Here is a 13,100-nt window from a genome sequence, read left to right on the forward strand (position 1 = left end):
CATTCCTAGACCTTGTTTTCCTTTGCTCCACCAAACCAAGATACAATTCAAGAAGTCTTTTTACCACTTAAGACACATACCCTTTTGCAAAATAAAGATGTTCCAAATTGCAATTTATTCCAAACACACAGAAAAGAAACAATAAATAAATGCCAACAATTTTCCATCAATAGCTTGTCTGCACTTGAAAAATCTGAGAGTTTTTAAACAGTAAACCATGATTTTGCTGCAGCAGCTTAATCCCTCATAAGCTTACTGTATTACAGCAGATGCTGTTCTGCATTTTACACAAGACATGTTCATCTGTGTAATGAAACATTACTCTTCTCTGTCTTCTCTTGGGAAGTACAAAGGGTTTTCCCAGGAATATTATAAATGAGGACATTCCACACCAAAAAAGGAAACTGGATGTTTTGAAAGTCAAAACAACATTCCCAGTCTAACTTTAAAAATGATATAATATATTCCTCTTTCCTACCCCCTCCCAAATATTCAGCTAAAAAGACTTTCAGTCAACAGAAGAATGGTTAAATATGTGAAATAGAGAATGAAACACCACAAAGAAGTTAAAAATAAAAAATGAATGAAGTTTAAATATTTTAAAGCATTAAGCAGAGAACAAATTGCATAAGGATACATACAGTCTAATATCTTCTTAAATAAGGTTTAAAACATGCTTACAATACTATATAATGCATATATATATATATCATAAACACATGGAAATGGTAAATACCAATTTGGAGAGGATGTGACTTCTGGGAGAGAAAACAGGAAATAGGAAGGATACTTGGGGCAGCAATTACAGCTGTAGTTTTAATTTCTCAAGATAAAAAAATATGGTATTCTACTTGTTTTTACAGACATAATTTAAAAAGACTTTCCCCCTTGTCTGTTTGCCTAAACACAATATAATTTCCTTATGAAGGGACTCTCTCACCACGCATCCCCCCAAAAGAAACCCTCTGGTGATAGAAGGGCCTTTCCAAGTGAGCTGCTTTGACAGCCTGCTGATCAGTAGTAATCTTCTGTCTTTTCTTCCACTAGTGCTATTACTTTCTATACTGGCTATGATGTGACCTGGAGATTCATAACTCAGGACTCCAGCTTGTCTCTACTTTTAATCTTACCAAAAACTCATTAGAGGCAAGAAATGTATTATAGTTGCCTTTATTTTCCCCCCTTTACTGCAAGCATTAAAAAGAAAGCCATTATATATTTAAAGCTCACCTGACTTTGTGGCACTTGGCCAAACTCTGAACTTGATTTCATTTTTACTCAAACACCAATGCAGAATAGATATTAAAATTAAAGAACGTACTTCCTGGAGTTCAATTCTCCATCTAATAAATGAATATTCCAAAATTCTGCAATATGTTATCATGTAATTCTGATTTAATATCTCTACTATCCTTAGACATTTCGTTTTGAAGCTTAAGTCAGAACTGGAAGTGAAAAAAAAAGATTTCATTTTCTTTGGGTTAAAATAAGAACAAAATAAAGAAACAAAACCCAACTATTAATATGCATACATGTAATAAGACATTTACACAGAGTATACGGATTTCCCTCAAAAATAAAAATAAAAAAATAGCACCACCTCTTCCTGATTAGAAAACTCATTTATCCTGTCTATTCAGTGCTTCTAGTGCCAGCACTTAGATCAGGGAAAGAGAAGTAAAAAAAGAGAAAAACTGACAGAGACAGATATAAGCTGGTATACTTCTGTTTACAAAAGAAATGCATTTACATTAAAATAAAAAAACTTTCAATCTTCTCCTTAGGTTTTTACTACTTCAACTCCAGTCAATCTATTTTTAAATACTTCTTTAAAGTATTCTGATATCTATACTGTTTTAAAATGAAAAATGGGTTTTTATCACACTTGGCCATTTGCCACAGCCCTGCTTCATGGCAGCTAGCAGAATTCTGGCAGTGCAAGATACAGGATACAATGGGGGCAGCTGGAAATACAGAAGATTAGTTCCAAAATAAACACCTCCAAAAATCTGTCATCTTTGGAAATATATATATGTAAGAAACCCAGAGTTGGCAGCATCTCTTTCAAATAGTTCCTTTCTCCCTTCTGCAGTGCCTAGCCCTTCACTCTTCCCTCTTTCCCCTACTCACTCCAAAAACTTGCCAGGTAAATGCATTATGTCAATTTCTTAAATTACGTATAATATAATAGCACTACAGTCTTTTTCATTACTATTTTAACTTAGCATTTTACATAGTCCTGCTTGTTTCAGCACCATCGGTGACCTCTTTTAAGATTATTAGCTGCTGCCTGAATCAAAGAAAAGCAAATCCTTCTTCACATTTCTGTGATTCCCATCACTGTAGTATCCAGGCACAAAGAACAAGATGACCTACAGCTGCATTATTCACAGAGTGGAAGCATTTAGAACAGTGGTTCTCAACCTTGGCTGCACATTAGAATCACCTGGGAATCTTTTTAAAATCCTGATTTCTGGGCCTCATCCTCCGGAAATTCTGTTTCTTTGTTACTAATGTTGTGGCCCCACCCCATAACAAAGAAATCGACTTTCCGGAGGATGAGGCCCAGAAATCAGGATTTTATAAAGATTCCCAGGTGATTCTAATGTGCAGCCAAGGTTGAGAACCACTGCTCTAGGACTCTTTAACTCACTGACTCATTTATCCAACACTGACTATCTATGTTCTTGACACTATTAGGCTCAGTTCACAGTGTTTGGGAGAATAGACAACTAGGGGCACTAATCATTTATTAAGGTTTCACACTCAGGTTGGCTGGCAACAACTCAGAATTAACAAATTATTAGAACAGTCCCATATTCCCTCAACATTCCAACATTAACTGCTTTTTCCCTTCTCCCATCTCTCCAACTCTGGAGTCCCCCACACATCCTCACCTCTCCCCCCATTCACTGAGCAGTTTGGATTGAAAAAAGAAGATGAAAGGGGAAAATGGGACTAAAAGCATAATGACCTGTTTCAGAGGAATGCAGGATAAACTGCTCATCAAAATGTGAGAAGTAACAATGTGAACTTCCTGAAAAGGAAATGGAAGGCTATTTTTCTTCACTTCAAGCCTTAACCCTTGTAAGAATAAGCAAATACATTACACTTGAGTTTATGATTTTATACAAGCCACCCAATAACATAAAATTACTTATAATCCTATATAATAAAAGCCTAATATGCTAAGTGTCCAGTCGGCCGGTTGGCCATTCAACCAATCAAAGTGTAATATGCTAATGATATGCTAAGGCCAGTCAACCGCTCACTATGACATGCACTGACCACTAGAGGGCAGACAGTTGACTGGTTGACCAGTCGCTATGACATGCACTGACCACCAGGAGGCAGACAGTCAACCAGTCAATCAGTCACTATCACATGCACTGACCACCAGGGGGCAGATGCTGTGACCGGTAGGTTAGCTTACTGCTGGGGTCCGGCCGATCGGGACTGAACGAGACGGGCCGGACACACCCTGGAGCCCTCCCATGGTCTCTCCCCAGCTGGCCAACCTCCCATGTCCCTCCCTGGCCCCAATCGTGCACCAGTGGGTCCCTCAACCTGGCCTGCACCCTCTCACAATCTGGGACCCTCAGGGGATGTCAGAGAGCCGGTTTCGGCTCTGGGCCTCTAGTGTTTCATATAAAAACTAGAAGCCCGGTGCATGAAAATTCGTCCACTGAGGGGGGTGTCCCTCAGCCCGGCCGGCCCCCTCTCACAGTCCAGGAGCCCTCAGGGGATGATCTACTGACGGCTTAGGGAGCAGGCCTAAGCCGCAGTTTGGCCTCCCTCTGCAGGAGGCGACCAGGCTGATCAGGGGAAGGCGCCACCCCCATCACCCCACTGCTGCTGCCACTGCCGACCGCGGCAGCTGCAAGGCCTGAACCCCGGGCCTCGCAGCCGCTGGGGCTCACAGCTGCCTGAGCCCATAGCTGCCTGAGCCCCGGGCCTCTAGTCGCCAGGGCTCAAGGCTATCTGAGCCCACGGCTGCCTGAACCGTGGACCTCGCAGTCACTGTGGCTTTGTCCAGGTGGACGTCCAGAAGATGTCCACCCTAATTAGCATATTACCCTTTTATTAGTATAGAATCTATAGATGATATATGACTTAGGATTAAAGAAGCCCTTAAGGCTTACCTAATCAGACATCCTTACTTATTAAAACCAAAAAGGTTAAGTCAGTTGCCCAAGTACAAATAGCAAGTTAATGGAATAGAAAAGAACTGTACTGCAATCCTTTGCTCCCATGAGATTTAAAAAGGTTCACCAACTACATTGCAAATACAATCTTTTCTGATAACATAGATATTGTAATATCTCTTAAAACCTGTCATAGTTATAAAATAGACACTTATCTTTGTATTATAATACCTAGAAGACCAAAGATATGTGCTTTCTAAAAAAAATAACCAGTAAAGTGTCTGGTCAATTAATCACTCCAAATAACTTATTCTCAATTACATATTTTTATTTATGTACCTCTCTTGAGAAACTGGGGTAGCAGAAGCAGTATGAAACTCACATCTACATTTCTAATGTGGAAAGGAAGATTGCTAACCCTGGCCAGCATGACTCAGTGGTTGAGTGTCGACCTATGAGCAAGGAAGTCACAGTTCGATTCCCAGTCATGGCATATGCCTGGGTTGCGGGCTTGATCCCCAGTGTGGGGCATGCAGGAGGCAGCCAATCAATGATTCTCTCTCATCATTGATGTTTCTATCTCTCTTTCCCTTTCCCTTCTCTCTGAAATCAATAAAAATATTTTTTTAAAAGAAAGATTGCTAAAATTTTACTGAGAAAAGATTTCATGCTTATGAATAACTACATTTTTTGCCTTTTTTTAAGGTAAAAAAATTAAATACCATCATACATACAAAGTTCAATATCCCCCTAAAGGGAATCAAATATTACAAAAATGAAAAGATAAGGATAACAAAGTCAAAGAAAATTACTCAAAAGTATTTCTCTAATTAATAAACATAATGTTAAGAGTTTCTGCTTTGGGAGAGTGTAACACAGAACACACTCAACAAAGGTTTGTTGAGTGTTCAGTATGCTATGTGAACTTATTCATATCACTGTGCAAATCTTCCAGATTCTAATGGCATGGGGCAGGGGAGGGGAGGCAGGAATGTGGAGATGGGGTGGGCATCTAATTTTTTATATAAATTTAAAAATCATTTAAAAATAATTAAGCCAGGTCAGCACATTTTTATATATAAAAGTAGAGGAATAGAAAAGACAACCAAACAGTATGTAAAGAGAGACACACACAGTTTCAGTGCCTGAAGAATAGAGTCAGATAAGCTTTGAATTAAATGGACTTTCTTTTCTATCAAGTATGAGCTGATGGTCCCCATCCAATCACCAAGTTCTACCAATTCTACTTCCTAAGTCTCCCTTCTCTCTATTCCTTTTTCTCTCTCCCCAATGCTCCTGCCCTACCTCATTCAGGCATCTTTTACCTGGTCCATTAAAATAACCCTTATTGGTCTGTTTTCTGGTCCCTTCTCCAATCCAGTCTTCATACTGCTGCCAGTGTGACCTACCTAAAAGCACAAACCTGATCATGTGATTGCCCTACTTGAAATTCTTCAGATGCTCACCTATTGACTAGTAGGATTTTTCCAAACTGTGGCTTAAATTGTAAAATCAATTTAAGTGGGTCCCAACCAGTGTTAACAAAACATGATAGAAACTATGTATCACTCATACAAATTTAAAATATTGTTTCATAAAACTTTTCTTATACACACATGCACATGCTGGATCATGATATAAACTGTATTTCTACTGTGGGTTGTTTTAAAACATAAAACACATAATAAAATTTCAACTCCTTCACAAGTCCCTTCACAGTCTAATTCCCTCACAATGGTTAAGACACAGGCTCTGGAGCCAGACTGCTTGGGTTTGTATGCAAGGTATGCCACTCACTACCTGTGTGATTCTGGGAAAGTCATTCACTAGCTGTGACCCTGGGCAAGTCACTTACCAGTCTGAGGTAACTCAGTTTCACTATCTGTAAAACAAGGATAATAGTACCTACTCCTAGTGCAGTGATGGCGAACCTTTTGAGCTCGGCGTGTCAGCATTTTGAAAAACCCTAACTTAACTCTGGTGCCGTGTCACATATAGAAATTTTTCGATATTTGCAACCATAGTAAAACAAAGACTTATATTTTTTATATTTATTTTATATATTTAAATGCCATTTAACAAAGAAAAATCAAACAAAAAAATGAGTTCGTGTGTCACCTTTGACACGCGTGTCATAGGTTCGCCATCACTGTCCTAGGGTGTCACAAGAATTAAGTGAAATTATCTATGTAAAATGCTTGGCAAATGGTGCACTTGATAAATATTAATTATTATTGATATCACTACTGCTGTCTAGCCTAATCTCTAGCTATTTAAGATATTTATTATTTACTAAAGGCCCGGTGCACGGGATTCGTGCACTGGTGAGGGGCATGGCCTGTAGGGATCGGCCCGCTGTGGGAGTGCACTGACCACCCAGGGGCAGCTCCTGCATTGAGCGTCTGCCCCCGGGTGGTCAGTGCGCATCATAGCAACTGGTCGACCAGTCGTTCTGGTCGTTCCACCATTTGGTTGCTAGGCTTTTATTATGTAGGATTATGAGGGGGGTTTTGTTTGTTTGTTTGTTTGTTTGTTTGTTTGTTTTTTACACCAAGCAACTTACATGGTTGCTTTTTTTTCTAGGATTATGTGTTTTTTTATTGATTTCAGAGAGAGAAAGAGAGAGGGGGAGAGAGATAAAAACATCAACGATGAGTGAGAAACATTGATCAGCTGCCACCTGCATGCCCCACACTGGGGATCGAGCCCGCAACTGGGCATATGCCCTGACCAGGAATTGAACCAGTGACCTCCTGATTCACAGGTTGATTCTCAACCACTGAGCCATACCAGCCAGGCTCTAGCTATTCTTGCCCATAGTCCAGTTGTAATAAACTACTGGCTGTTTCTCAAAAATATCTTACTTCCTCATACTTCATGTCAGATCTTGGTACTGCCTGGAATGCGGCCCACATTATATTTCCTCATGGTTCAGCTTAAGTGAGGCCAGTCCTGTGAAATATTCTCCAACTCTCGCAGGCAGGTCTAAGAGCTCCCACTAAACCACCATAAAGGGGAGGAAAGGCACAAAGCCAGTTACAGTCTTTTTTTGTCGATGTCTACTGGCCAACCACTTCAGAGGCAGTTCTCTTTCCCAGCACAGCATCTCACGAAGAGCAGGGTATTTTCTAAATAACTCCAGGTTCTTAACCTTTCTAGGTACTGATTTTCTCATCAATACAATGGGGGTAGTGCTTTGCCTGTTATAAAAGTGTCTGACATAGAAGCAATGCTCAATAAATGGGAGTTTTTAGAAACAGATTTAAAAAAAGTAGTTAGTGGGAAGGATGGTGAGATCTCTTGAAAGAAGACTGCAGTAGATTCTTCAGAAAGAAACATGGCTGAAGGAGAAGATGCAAGGGAAGGAGCACTCACACTGACACCAGTGTCGTATGTCTTTAATTCTAGCCAAACTGAGACTTAAATCTCAGTTCCAAAATATGTGTCTTGTCCATCTTTACATCCCTAGCACTAAAAGTTTATGGCACTTAAGAAGTGAACCTATCACATCCTCAATTTCCTCATCTATAAAACTGGGATAATAACACCTCTCAAAGGGTTATGGTAAGTATTAAACGAGGTAACACAATGCCCTCAGACTTGAGATGCTTTCTTCTATATCTACTCCTCTGACTATATAGGTCACACAGTTCAAACTAACCTATTTGCTTCCCTGTTCTTTGACCAATTATTAGTCACATTAACTTTCTCTAAACTAAAGCTTAGAGCAAACAGTAATACTCTCAAACATCCTGTAACGCCACTTACAATCAATAAATAAGAGTCTAATGTAGACCTGTCTTAGAAGGCAAAGATGAAGTTTAAAGGATCATGTAACCTATAAGCAATACAGTTTAAGACTGCACATTGGAGACTGTCCTCTGGACAGCCTCATACACCTAATGCGCTCCTCAGCAAATTTTGGTGATTATTACAAGTGATCCCCAAACAACAAAGTGGACAATAAATAGTAAGAAAAAGTATAAAAACAAAGAATAAAAGGTAAACACCACTCTTCTGGATTAATAAACATTAATGCTCTTAAAGAACCTTTGGAAAAGGCTCTTATTTTTAAGAGAGGTATCAAAATGCAATGTCATATTATCCAATTATTCCAGAAGTGCATTAGAAAAAGTTCAATTTTGGCATACTATTAGGTCCAGTTGGTGATGTAATTTACCAAGTTATATTGTTATCACTAGAAGAAATTCAAGTCTGAATAAAATTTATTGGTCAATAACTCACTAAACTTATTCAAATTATTTTGCTTGAAGTCAACTTTAATTTCTACACAGGTTACCTCACTGTAAGTACTTAACAATGTGCAGTGAAACAAATAAATGCATTGTTTCTCTTTTGTGTTCAACCTGCAGAGGACAGGTTTTTAACAGATGTCATCAAGCTTGATCTAACTCAGGGAGTAAGTCAAGACTGAGTTTTAGTTTAGGTACTTAGTGGAAAAATTTGACCCCAATTCACTTTTAAAAACCAGTTTCAGCTTAATCTTTTAAAAAATGTAATTTGGAATTATGAAATTGAATTGAATAGGAAAAGAACTGAATGGGAAGAACTGGAGACATACGAGACATTTTCAGCTCCATAGTAACTTGCTGAGCTACTAAGGGAAAAGCCATTTCACCACTCTTACAGTCTTGTTTCCTTAACCAAGTCTATCTGACCTCTAAATATCCTCCATCTTAGTTTTCCTAATAATATGTCATTCCAGTAATTCTAATATATCCATGAGCTATGGGATGGTATTCATCAGTCAGGTAAAAAATAGAGGATTTCCTTATATTGAGTGGCTATTTCAAGATCTCAAAAGATAATCTTGCCCTTAATCACAGGAAAACGAATAGTAATTTTTAAGAAAACCCACAGGGCTGCAAAGTTACAATATAAAAAGAAATAAAAGCATCATCTCAGCAGTTACTCAGATAATGGTATCAATGAAGTGCTATTGCAAAAGACCATGACGACTCCTTGATTTCATCTTCACACGAGACAGCCCCAAAACCAAAATGATTCACATTCAATTTGTTGCTTTTGACATACACCATTTTTGATGCTGCATTTTCTATTTAGATTTCATTTTGAAGTAGAGTTCTTGAGAAAGAAAAGGTCAAATAATCAAAATTTGTTGAACAGATCTAAATTTTCTTATTCAAATATTTTATGGGGTTCAAAATAAGTGAAATTTTGAGATAAGTAAAAAGATGCTTGCTTTCTAAAACACAAGTCTGCTCTAAACATATTTATCTAGAACCCTAAAAATTTAACATTAGAGATTAAAACAGCAATAAATATAGAATCTGATTCAAACACATACAGTCAAAGCTCAGTTCTCGAATGTCTGCCATCTTGAACAATTGGTTCTCAAGCATGTTGTTCACAGAAAAAAATGTCTCGGCTGTAGAACAAAACTTAGGTTCTCAACCCACCCAACAATTGGTTCTCAAGCATGTTGTTCACAGAAAAAAATGTCTCGGCTGTAGAACAAAACTTAGGTTCTCAACCCACCCAACAACCCTTTCATGTTGATAACTGTATGATCAGTCACACATCTCTCAGACAACAAAGGAGAAAATGTGCAAGTACAACTCAGTTTACCACTAAACCTTCCATAGTTAACATATCAGGAAATTGTTCTGTGAATATTTTCTTTTTTTTAAATATATTTTATTGATTTTTTTTTACAGAGAGGAAGGGAGAGGGATAGAGAGTTAGAAACATCCATGAGAGAGAAATATCAATCAGCTGCCTCCTACACATCCCCTACTGGGGATGTGCCCGCAACCAAGGTACATGCCCTTGACTGGAATTGAACCTGGGACCCTTGTGTCCGTAGGCCGACACTCTATCCACTGAGCCAAACCAGTCAGGGCTGTTCTGTGAATATTTTCGTGTTTTTTTTTAGTTTTGTTGCTGCTTATTATTATTAAACTAGTGGCCCGGTGCATGAAATTCATGCACATTAAAAGGGTATTAATTAGAGGAAATATTTTAATATTGCTATTTGCCCTTTCTCTATAATAGAAGTGTCAGAGATGAAAGAAAATTAGTAAAATGTATATGAAAATCTTCTTCCTGTCAGAGTCTGGGGCGCACCACAGGACCCAAAATCAAGTCCCCGCCCACCCATGTGAGCCTCAAAATCGCGCAAGACCCAGACCCAGCCGGCCCCCGCCCATTGGGATAGATCCAGACCCAGCCGACCCCACCCTTGTCAAGCCCCGCCGAGTGGGGTGCAGCCTCAGGTCCCCTGGCCCAGCGCCGGAGAGGGGGGCGCGCCTTGAGGTTTCCCATCAAGCCCCACTGGGTGGGGGACGCGGCCTGAGATCCCCTGTCAAGACCTGCTGGGCAGGGGGCATGGCCTGAGGTCCCCTGTCAAGCCCCGCCAGGCATGGGGCACAACCTCAGGTCCCCTGGCCTGGCGCCGAGAAGGGGCACAGCCTCAGGTACCTGCTGATTGCTTGTTAAGGCTCGTTGCAGCCATCTTGTGTTACGGAAACCCCCTCGCCTCCACTGTGGGCATCACCATCTTTGTGGAGGAGTGACGGTCAATTTGCATATTCCCTCTTTATTATATAGTATACATACAGGAAGTCACCATGGATCCTAAGAAGGTTAGTGATAGCAGTCAAGTGAAAAGGAAAGTTGTGAGAATAGCAATAGAGCTTTAAAAAGTAATAATTGCAAAGTCTGATAAAGGAGTTTGTCATGTCTAATCTGGCTACCAAGTATGGCATGGTGAAATCACAACTAGCACAATTTTAATACATAAAGAGGCCATCAAAAGTGTGATGTTGCTAAGGGTGTGAAATCAGTCAGCCAGTGACAGCATTTCAGAGGCAATGATATGTGAAAAAGCAAAGATGCTGCATACTGACCTCCTGAAAGACACCGCTGGCATGAGTACTGAAAGTGATTTGTTTAAGGCTAATAGGGATGGTTCAATAAATTTAAGAAAAGAAGTGGCATTCATAATATAGTGAGGCATGTGGCGGCTGCCAGTTCTAACAAAGTAGCTACTAATAATTTTGTGACAGAATTTCAAGAATACGTAGAGGCCAAGGGATTTGTTTCCCAACAGGTGTTCAACTCTGATGAGACAGCCCTCCTGTGGAAGAAAATGCCAAAGATGACCTATATCACACAGGAGGAGAAGTCATTGCTGGGACACAAACGAGTGAAGGACCAGCTGACATTAGGTTGTGTGGGAATGAAAGTAGGGACTCTAAATTTAAGCCTCTAATTGTCTATCATTCTAAATTTAAGAAAAATAATGTCATGTGTTTTCACAAAAATGATGTCATGAAAAACAAGTTGAATGTGATGTGGAGAGCGAATAGCAAAGCTTGGGGAACCAGGCAATTTTTTGAGTGGATTCATGAAGTGTTTGCCCCAAGTGTGAAGAAATACCTCTAGGAAAAACAACTGCCACTCAGGGCACTTGTAATGGACAATACTCCTGCCACCCTCAAGGCTTGGAGGCCAAGTTGGTGGAGGACTATAGCTTCTTCACTGTTAGGTTCTTGCCACCTAACACAGCTCCTCTCCATCCAGCCCATGGACCAGCAGGTCATTTCTAATTTTAAGAAACTCTACACAAAAACACTATTTCAGAGGTGTTTTGAGGTGACCTCTGAAACTAATTTAATACTCAGGGAGTTCTGGAAGGAACATTTTAACATCCTCACTTGCTTGAGGCTAATAGGCAAAGCATGGGCCACGTGTCTTCCAGGACCATGCAATCAGCCTGGAAGAAATTGTGGCCTGAGTCCATTGCTGAAAGAGACTTTGAGGTCTCTGAGGATGAGCCAGTGTCTGTTGTAGAGGATACTGTGCCTAGGCAAGTCCATGGGCTTGAAGATGGGTGATGATGATGTGGAAGAGTTGGTGGAGGACCACAACACTGAGCTGACCACCAAGGAACTCCAAGACCTTCAGAGGGAGCAGCAACAGACAGTAGCTGAGGAGCTCTCTTCAGAGGAGAAGGAGGGAAAGGAGGATATTCCTACTTCACTAATCCAGGAAATGCTTGGGAAATGGGGAAAAATGCAAAGTTTTATTGAAATAACTGTATCACCCTGACAAAGAAGCAGCAAACTGTGCAATAAACTTGTTCAATGACAATGCAGTGTTTCACTTCAGGTAAGTGTTAAAATACAGACAAAAACAAACATCATTTGATAGGTTTTTAGTGAGAAAGAGGCCCAGTGAGCCTGAAGCAAGTTCCAGTGGAACAAAGAGACAAAAGCAAGAAAGAACCCCAGATGAATAGCTACTTGACATTTTCATGGAAGGGACTCTCCTCCCAAACAATAACATTCCTCCATCCCTCCTCTCCATATTCAGTCATCAATAGCTCTCAACATTAAAGGTAAGTTCTAGTGTGTATGTAAATTTTCACTTTTTACTGTACATTTCATTTTCTTTTTGTTAAATTTTCACTTATATTTCATGCTCTTTTGTTTTTAAAGTGTTTATTTATAGATTAAACAGTACATTAAACATGTACTCTATATAAGAAATGTTTAAATAAATCATTTGGGGATCTGGATCAGATTAATTCAATTTACATTATTTCTAATAGGAATAAACTGATTCGGTTTTTGAACAAATTGTTTCTTGAACAGCCTTCCAGAATGAATTAAGTTCAAGAACAAAGGTTCTACTGTATTTCTAGTAATCTGGCTAGTTATACTTTTGCTGGCTTTGGACAGAAAGCTAGTACCACTATAGAACTAATCCAACATTACCCACCCTCTCCATCAATCCATTGTAAAGAAGTGCAATATACAAAAAGACAACTCTGGCAGTAACAAAGCAATTACCCAAATGTGACAACCTAAGCAACAGGCCATTAAACAAGGCAAAACAGGGAAGGGGTATGCCTTATCACTAGCAAGCAGACAAAAGGGTACATATTCAATTAATGCTTGTCTGAGTGTC

The 13,100-nt window shown here is 39.6% G+C and overlaps 1 protein-coding gene and 1 long non-coding RNA gene across 5 annotated transcripts in view; both read right to left on the reverse strand.

Moving 5' to 3' along the window:
* The window catches only part of MCU (mitochondrial calcium uniporter), a 183,554-nt gene that overhangs the window by 166,480 nt on the left and 3,974 nt on the right, over positions 1-13,100 (reverse strand). The window lies entirely within an intron of this gene.
* LOC111826335 overlaps positions 11,766-13,100 on the reverse strand; it is a 4,412-nt gene continuing 3,077 nt past the window's right edge. The window contains exon 2 of the long non-coding RNA XR_002829667.1: positions 11,766-12,185. This is a non-coding gene — a long non-coding RNA (uncharacterized LOC111826335). The remainder of the gene's footprint in view (positions 12,186-13,100) is intronic.

This window comes from Myotis lucifugus, unplaced genomic scaffold (genome assembly GCF_000147115.1).
Source record: "Myotis lucifugus unplaced genomic scaffold, Myoluc2.0 scaffold_69, whole genome shotgun sequence".
NCBI lineage: Eukaryota > Metazoa > Chordata > Mammalia > Chiroptera > Vespertilionidae > Myotis > Myotis lucifugus.